The sequence below is a fragment of the Drosophila novamexicana genome, unplaced genomic scaffold, assembly GCF_003285875.2.
Source record: "Drosophila novamexicana strain 15010-1031.04,08,12 unplaced genomic scaffold, DnovRS2.1 tig00002324-arrow-arrow-pilon, whole genome shotgun sequence".
Classification (NCBI taxonomy): Eukaryota; Metazoa; Arthropoda; class Insecta; order Diptera; family Drosophilidae; genus Drosophila; species Drosophila novamexicana.
In genome coordinates, this window is record NW_020824976.1 from 20001 (window position 1) to 29269 (window position 9269).

General features: G+C 53.2%; 1 pseudogene; it reads left to right on the top strand.

Annotated features, from left to right (window-relative positions):
• The window catches only part of LOC115769115, a 2757-nt pseudogene extending 973 nt beyond the window's left edge, over positions 1–1784 (top strand).
• The last annotated feature ends 7485 nt before the right edge of the window (positions 1785–9269 follow it).

Consider the following 9269-nt stretch of genomic DNA (forward strand, 5'->3'; position numbering starts at 1 on the left):
TGAGCATATATGCTGTGACCCGAAAGATGGTGAACTATACTTGATCAGGTTGAAGTCAGGGGAAACCCTGATGGAAGACCGAAACAGTTCTGACGTGCAAATCGATTGTCAGAATTGAGTATAGGGGCGAAAGACCAATCGAACCATCTAGTAGCTGGTTCCTTCCGAAGTTTCCCTCAGGATAGCTGGTGCATTTAACTGTTGTATAAAATAATCTTATCTGGTAAAGCGAATGATTAGAGGCCTTAGGGTCGAAACGATCTTAACCTATTCTCAAACTTTAAATGGGTAAGAACCTTAACTTTCTTGATATGAAGTTTAAGGTTATGATATAATGTGCCCAGTGGGCCACTTTTGGTAAGCAGAACTGGCGCTGTGGGATGAACCAAACGTAATGTTACGGTGCCCAAATTAACAACTCATACAGAAACCATGAAAGGCGTTGGTTGCTTAAAACAGCAGGACGGTGATCATGGAAGTCGAAATCCGCTAAGGAGTGTGTAACAACTCACCTGCCGAAGCAACTAGCCCTTAAAATGGATGGCGCTTAAGTTGTATACCTATACATTACCGCTAAAGTAGATGGTTTATATTACTTGTAATATAAATTTTGAAACTTTAGTGAGTAGGAAGGTACAATGGTGTGCATAGAAGTGTTTGGCGTAAGCCTGCATGGAGCCGCTATTGGTACAGATCTTGGTGGTAGTAGCAAATAATCGAATGAGACCTTGGAGGACTGAAGTGGAGAAGGGTTTCGTGTGAACAGTGGTTGATCACGAGTTAGTCGGTCCTAAGTTCAAGGCGAAAGCCGAAAATTTTCAAGTAAAGAAAAATCTAAATATATTTGTCATCTAACCGATTTTTATACACTTGAATAATTTTGAACGAAAGGGAATACGGTTCCAATTCCGTAACCTGTTGAGTATCCGTTTGTTATTAAATATGGGCCTCGTGCTCATCCTGGCAACAGGAACGACCATAAAGAAGCCGTCGAGAGGTATCGGAAGAGTTTTCTTTTCTGTTTTATAGCCGTACTACCATGGAAGTCTTTCGCAGAGAGATATGGTAGATGGGCTAGAAGAGCATGACATATACTGTTGTGTCGATATTTTCTCCTCGGACCTTGAAAATTTATGGTGGGGACACGCAAACTTCTCAACAGGCCGTACCAATATCCGCAGCTGGTCTCCAAGGTGAAGAGTCTCTAGTCGATAGAATAATGTAGGTAAGGGAAGTCGGCAAATTAGATCCGTAACTTCGGGATAAGGATTGGCTCTGAAGATTGAGATAGTCGGGCTTGATTGGGAAACAATAACATGGTTTATGTGCTCGTTCTGGGTAAATAAAGTTTCTATCATTTATGGTAGTTTCTTGTTCCCCGGATAGTTTAGTTACGTAGCCAATTGTGGAACTTTCTTGCTAAAATTTTTAAGAATACTAGTTGGGCAACCAATTAGTTCTTTTAAATTATAACGATTATCAATTAACAATCAATTCAGAACTGGCACGGACTTGGGGAATCCGACTGTCTAATTAAAACAAAGCATTGTGATGGCCCTAGCGGGTGTTGACACAATGTGATTTCTGCCCAGTGCTCTGAATGTCAAAGTGAAGAAATTCAAGTAAGCGCGGGTCAACGGCGGGAGTAACTATGACTCTCTTAAGGTAGCCAAATGCCTCGTCATCTAATTAGTGACGCGCATGAATGGATTAACGAGATTCCTACTGTCCCTATCTACTGGGGTTTAATGGACCGATGTAGAAGGGCATGCTGCGTATTTCGTAAATCATTAGTCAAGTCGACTCGAAGGCACATTGTGCCCCACATATAATTATTAGTGGCCTCCTCGCGGTGACCCTGGGTGATTGTCCGAGGTATATTCGGACAACCAGCTAATTCGAGCGGCGAAAACAATAAGACGACCCATTCTTAGGCCGGTGGAGGCCAAACTGGGTAGTATACATCTACGGCAGTCGACCAAAACTGTAAGTAAATTTGGTACCACGGGTAGCCAGGAGCCCACGGAACTTGTTCCGTCCTGACTTTTTGGTTGCGGCCCTTCGGGGAGTATCGTGGTGGCTGTGGTTTATACCCAAAGCGGGTAGAGCTTGCTCGACGTGGAGTTGCGTTTCAACCAATACATAGCTTTTTTATGAGGTTTTAGACCGGCCTCACCTCCCACCAATGAGGGAATGTATTGCCTCCGCCCGGCATTCATTCAATTGGTACCGAAGGGATACTGTTCGAGCAGGGACAGTGTCCTGGAGGGGCGATAGTCCGACGCATTGTTTCGGCTCGTTGTATTTTCGAATACCGTGAGATTAAGCCAACATGGCAGGTGCTCACGTTAAGCCCACTGACTTTTCTGTCCCTATCTACTCAGTTTGTTCCAGACGTTCGTCGCGAGCAGACGTGTCGCGGAGTTATTTTTGTTTCGAAAACAAAAGATAAGGTGCAGGTGTTCGCTTTGGCGTAAACAAAGCCATAAAACTTTGCGGTAAACATTACTGTAAACAGCAATAAAACTGCTTGTGCCCAGGTCGACGCGAAAGCAGTGCAAAGCTGTGCAAACCCGTTCACTGCTTGATAAGCAGTGCACATAGTGCGAAGCAGTGCGACATTAAAAAAGCAGTCCAAACCAGTGCAAGCAGCGCAAGTAAAGCAGTGCGGTTGTATAAAAAGATAAGCGGTTTAGTGTCTGGACTATCGCGTGGTGTAGCCGACGGAGGGCGCCACAATAATGGACGCCAGAAGCGTGGCCGGCACGGCATCTAGTGCCGAGTCGGTTGCCAGCGTCGCCGTCGATGGAAGGAGGAGGGCGAGGAGAGGGAGAGGCCGTAGCACGATTTCCCCCCCCTGCGTACCCGTTGAGCCGAAGAGGCAAGCGGTGGAAAGCGCAGATGAGTTTGCCAAGCCCGCCACTAGAGCCGCTGCAAAGAGAGCCGCTGATGCTACCGCCGCAGAGGACTACGTTGGAGCCGCCGCCGCCCCCATCATCGCGAGTGCCTCAGCATGGAAGATAGTGGCCGAGGGGACAGGGGCGATTATAGCGGAGCTTTCGGCAGCTGCCGAAATGACCCGGCTTGCCCTGGTGGGTGTCGCTCCTGAAGCCGCGCGCGAGGTGTCGGCAGCCGTAAAGCGATTGGAGGAGCTGTCCACGTCGCTGGCAGTGCGGAACGCTCTGCTCGAGAGCCTGGCAGGCAGATCGTCTGCAGCACAGCTCACCGCCCCCACGCCAACTGCTGCTCACCAAGTTGCCCACCATGCTGCCCGCACCGCTGTCCCCGTCCCAGGAGTGCCGATCGCTGCCCCACGGATCAACAAGCCAGTTGAGACGTGGTCCGCAGTGGTCACGAGTCGGGACCCGAGCGAGTCGGGCAAAATGGTGGCTAAAAGAATCATGGAGGAGGTCGCACCCACCCTTGGAGTGCGGGTACATGAGGTGCGAGAGCTCAAGCGAGGCGGCGCGGTCATCCGCACACCATCGAAGGGCGAGCTCAATAGAGTGGTGGCAAACACCAAGTTCGCGGAGGTTGGACTCAACATCCAGCCGAACAAGGGATTGAGGCCGAGAATAACGGTGTTCGATGTGGACACATCGATCCTGCCCGAGGTGTTCATGGAGGAGTTGTATACGAACAACTTCAAGGAGGAGATGACAGCAGCGGTGTTCAACAAGGCAGTACACCTTGAGTCGAAGCCGTGGTCCGTCACTGATGGCGCCAGCGTTAATCTGACGCTAGAAGTTGACGAGAGGGCCCTGGCGACTTTTGAAAAGACCGGACGGGTCTATATAAAGTGGTTCTCATACCGATGCCGGTCCCTCGTCCGCACCTATGCTTGCCATAGGTGTGTCGGCTTCGACCACAAGGTGTCCGAGTGCCGCCTTAAGCAGGACGTATGCCGACAGTGTGGACAGATGGGGCATATCGCAGCCAAGTGCGCAAATCCGGTGGACTGCCGGAACTGCCGCTTCAAGGGGCTACCCTCAGGGCATTTTATGCTTTCGGGGACTTGCCCGATTTATGGCGCAGTGTTGGCGAGGGTGCAAGCTAAACATTAATGTTTAGTTTCATCCAAGCCAACTGTGGCCGGGGCCGCGCTGCGTGCATCGATATCGGTGTACGTATGCGTGACCACGGCCACTCCTTTGCGCTGCTGCAGGAGCCATACGCAGACGTCGTTGGAAGGATTACGGGCTTCCCAGCCGGGATGCGCGTATTCGGAAGCCACGCTGTCGAGGGCCGGAAAAGGAGCGCTGCTGTCATCATCGACGACCCAGATGCCATCTGCCTTCCAGTGGAGTCGCTGACCACCGAGGCTGGAGTATGTGTGAGGGTCACAGGTAAGCATGGCACTGTTTACCTGACCTCCATATACTGCCATGCTCAAGCTGACTTGACAAGGATATTGAGCTATATGGATACCATACTGCTACTGGCGAGCAGTACACCGGTAATTCTCAGCCTGGACGCAAACGCTGTGTCTCCCTTGTGGTTCAGCAAACGGCACGAATTCTTTCGTGGCCAGCTGAACTACAGAAGAGGCGAACAGCTAGATGAGTGGATACTCGGAAGTCGTGCCAACGTGCTAAATCAAGTCAGCGAGGTGTACACGTTCGATAATGGAAGAGGACAGAGCGATATCGACGTAACAATCGTGAACGAAGCAGCGTCTACGTGGGCCGCGTATGACTGGAGTGTGGACGAGTGGGATTTGAGCGACCACAACATGATTACTGTTGTGACTTCGCCATCCCCAGCAAATGCAGTTGAGAGCTATGCTCCTGTGCCGTCCTGGAAGCTCGCGAATGCTAATTGGCGATTGTTCGACTCGGAGCTGGTAGAGGAAATCGAGGAGCACCTTTCCCAGGAGGATATTAGGATGTTGCCGTTGGATACCGCGGTGTCTGCCCTACGCCTTGCCGTACAGTCTGTGTGCGACAGAGTGTTAGGCCGCAGACCGTCGAGAGCGCAGGGAAAAGTTAAATGGTGGACTGCCGAACTGAGTACCAAACGCCGGGAGGTCAGGAGACTGAGGCGGAGGCTCCAGGATGCACGGCGCAGAGGTCATGAATCTGCGCCGTATCTTGCAGCTCATCTGCGGACAGCCGTCCGCGAGTTCAAGACGCTCATCCTGAAGACGAAGGAGGAAAACTGGCGACGCTTCGTTGGAGACCACAGAGACGATCCGTGGGGGCACGTCTACCGGATATGCCGAGGACGAAAGCGGACTACCGATTTGAGGTGCCTTCGTTCGGATGACGGGCTGGTCGTAACATGGCACGACTGCGCGAGTCTCCTCCTCCACAGCTTTTTTCCAGTTGCGGAGTCGAGTGAAGACATCGTCATTCCGGACGAAGCTGCTCCAGCGCTCGAAGCTTTCGAGGTTGGAGTATGCGTCGCTCGGTTGAAGAGCAGGCGCTCTCCCGGGCTTGACGGCATCACAGGTGGGATCTGCAAGGCGGTATGGCGTGCCATCCCCGAGCACTTGACAGCGTTGTATTCCCGCTGCCTGACAGAAGGATACTTTCCCCTTGAGTGGAAGTGCCCGCGTGTGGTTGCGCTCCTCAAGGGCCCCGACAAGGATAGGAGCGATCCAGCTTCCTATCGGGGCATCTGCCTGTTGCCAGTGTTTGGCAAAGTGCTTGAGGGGATCATGGTGGATCGAATGAAGGAGGTGCTCCCAGATGGAAATAGATGGCAATTTGGCTTTCGACCTGGACGCTGTGTCGAGGACGCCTGGAAGCACGTGATGACCAGCGTTGCCGCCAGCCAGGCGGTATACGTACTTGGTCTATTCGTGGACTTTAAAGGCGCCTTTGACAACATCGAGTGGAGCGCCGCGATGCGCCGCTTGATCGATGCGGGATGCAAGGAAGCTAGCTTGTGGAGGAGCTTCTTCTGTGGCAGGAAAGCCAGGATGACCAGCAGATATGGCGAAGTCGAGGTGGAGGTCACGCGAGGGTGTCCCCAGGGATCCATCAGCGGACCGTTCATCTGGAACACCATGATGGATGTCCTGCTCCAACGCCTGGAGCCCTTGTGCACATTTAGTGCATATGCCGATGACCTGCTGGTTCTTGTCGAGGGAAGGTCGAGAGCCGAACTGGAACGTCGAGCAGCTGAGCTAATGTCCGTCGTGGGAACTTGGGGAGCCGAGGTCGGAGTGTCGATCTCAACCAGCAAGACGGCAATGATGATGTTGAAGGGGCGTTTTGCCGTTTCCAGGCCGCCCGTGGTACGGTTTGCAGGAGCAAGCCTACCATATGTCGACAAGTACCGGTACCTTGGCATCACAGTCGGTGAACGGTTGAATTTTCAGCCGCATATCGCAGGATTGCGGGATAAACTGACTGGAGTCGTCGGAGCATTAGGCCGCGTGTTACGGGTTGACTGGGGCCTCAGTCCCCGAGCCAGACGCACTGTATATGCCGGACTCATGGTGCCTTGCGCACTGTTTGGTGCCTCGGTATGGTATTCCGCGGTCAGGGGAGAGTCGGGGGCCAGGAGGCGCCTCATCTCCTGCCAAAGAGTCATGCTCTTAGGATGCCTACCGGTATGCCGTACAGTGTCCACCGTGGCACTGCAGGTGCTTGCTGGAGCTCCGCCGTTGGATTTGGTTGCCAAGCAATTGGCAATCAGATTCAAGGTCAAGCGTGCCCACCCGCTGGAGGATAGTGACTGGCTGTTCGGTCTAGATGTGGCAAATCTAGACCAGAGGCAGATGAAGGCGTTGCTGGAAGAAGGCATGTGCTCCGAGTGGCAACGGAGATGGGATAGTGATGAGCACGGTCGACCGACTCATCAGTTTATCCCGGACGCATGCTTCGTTTACAGCCGGCGAGACTTTGGATTCGGTCTTCACGCTGGATTCTTGCTGACGGGCCACGGGTCGCTAAATGCATTTCTGCATCAGAGAAGTCTGAGTGCAACGCCCGCATGTCAATGCGGTGCTGAGTATGAAGACTGGCAGCACGTGCTAGTTGCTTGCCCACTCTATGCAGATCTGCGAGACCTCGACGGACTTGGTGTCAGGAGAGAAGGTACCCGTTGGGACTTTTCCCGGGTCTTGGAGACACCAGAGCGGCTGTTACTCCTGGAGATGTTTGCGCGGGCGGTGTTTACTAGACGGCGGCGAGGGATGGAGTGAAGTACAGCCACACAGGGCCGACCAGTGCCGGGCTGACGTTAGCCAAAACTGGGAGTGGCATGGACTGTGTCACGAAGCCGAACAGAGCTTAATCTGGTAGACAAACCCCTTGGGGTAAGTCGAACAATGGATGACCCATTCCGTGTTTGTCGTCAACAAAACTGGGAAGTGGCAATTGCTACGAACTGCCGACCAAAGCTGTAATTTGGTACCACGGGTAACCAGGAGCCCACGGAACTTGTTCCGTCCTGGTTAGTTGGTGCGGCCCTTCGGGGAGTATCGTGGTGGCTGTGGTTCGATACCCAATTGTGGGGAGAGTTTTCACTCGGCGTGGAGTTGCGTGTCAACCGGGTGCTGTACCCATAGACCAGCGGAGGTATAGATAGACCTCACCTCCCACCAAGGGGGAATGTCATGTTCGACAAGCATGCATTCAATTTGGTACCGAAGGGGCACTGCACATGCAGTGTCTTGGAGGGGCGCTAGTCCGACGCTTTGTTTCGGCTCGCTGTATTTCGAATACCGTGGTAGTAAACCCCTACGGGGTAAACGCCACGTTAAACAAATATTTGTTTGTTTTGTCCCTATCTACTGATAGGAGCGATCCAGCTTTCTATCGGGGCATCTGCCTGTTGCCAGTGTTTGGCAAAGTGCTTGAGGGGATCATGGTGGATCGAATGAAGGAGGTGCTCCCAGATGGAAATAGATGGCAATTTGGCTTTCGACCTGGACGCTGTGTCGAGGACGCCTGGAAGCACGTGATGACCAGCGTTGCCGCCAGCCAGGCGGTATACGTACTTGGTCTATTCGTGGACTTTAAAGGCGCCTTTGACAACATCGAGTGGAGCGCCGCGATGCGCCGCTTGATCGATGCGGGATGCAAGGAAGCTAGCTTGTGAAGGAGCTTCTTCTGTGGCAGGAAAGCCAGGATGACCAGCAGATATGGCGAAGTCGAGGTGGAGGTCACGCGAGGGTGTCCCCAGGGATCCATCAGCGGACCGTTCATCTGGAACACCATGATGGATGTCCTGCTCCAACGCCTGGAGCCCTTGTGCACATTTAGTGCATATGCCGATGACCTGCTGGTTCTTGTCGAGGGAAGGTCGAGAGCCGAACTGGAACGTCGAGCAGCTGAGCTAATGTCCGTCGTGGGAACTTGGGGAGCCGAGGTCGGAGTGTCGATCTCAACCAGCAAGACGGCAATGATGATGTTGAAGGGGCGTTTTGCCGTTTCCAGGCCGCCCGTGGTACGGTTTGCAGGAGCAAGCCTACCATATGTCGACAAGTACCGGTACCTTGGCATCACAGTCGGTGAACGGTTGAATTTTCAGCCGCATATCGCAGGATTGCGGGATAAGCTGACTGGAGTCGTCGGAGCATTAGGCCGCGTGTTACGGGTTGACTGGGGCCTCAGTCCCCGAGCCAGACGCACTGTATATGCCGGACTCATGGTGCCTTGCGCACTGTTTGGTGCCTCGGTATGGTATTCCGCGGTCAGGGGAGAGTCGGGGGCCAGGAGGCGCCTCATCTCCTGCCAAAGAGTCATGCTCTTAGGATGCCTACCGGTATGCCGTACAGTGTCCACCGTGGCACTGCAGGTGCTTGCTGGAGCTCCGCCGTTGGATTTGGTTGCCAAGCAATTGGCAATCAGATTCAAGGTCAAGCGTGCCCACCCGCTGGAGGATAGTGACTGGCTGTTCGGTCTAGATGTGGCAAATCTAGACCAGAGGCAGATGAAGGCGTTGCTGGAAGAAGGCATGTGCTCCGAGTGGCAACGGAGATGGGATAGTGATGAGCACGGTCGACCGACTCATCAGTTTATCCCGGACGCATGCTTCGTTTACAGCCGGCGAGACTTTGGATTCGGTCTTCACGCTGGATTCTTGCTGACGGGCCACGGGTCGCTAAATGCATTTCTGCATCAGAGAAGTCTGAGTGCAACGCCCGCATGTCAATGCGGTGCTGAGTATGAAGACTGGCAGCACGTGCTAGTTGCTTGCCCACTCTATGCAGATCTGCGAGACCTCGACGGACTTGGTGTCAGGAGAGAAGGTACCCGTTGGGACTTTTCCCGGGTCTTGGAGACACCAGAGCGGCTGTTACTCCTGGAGATGTT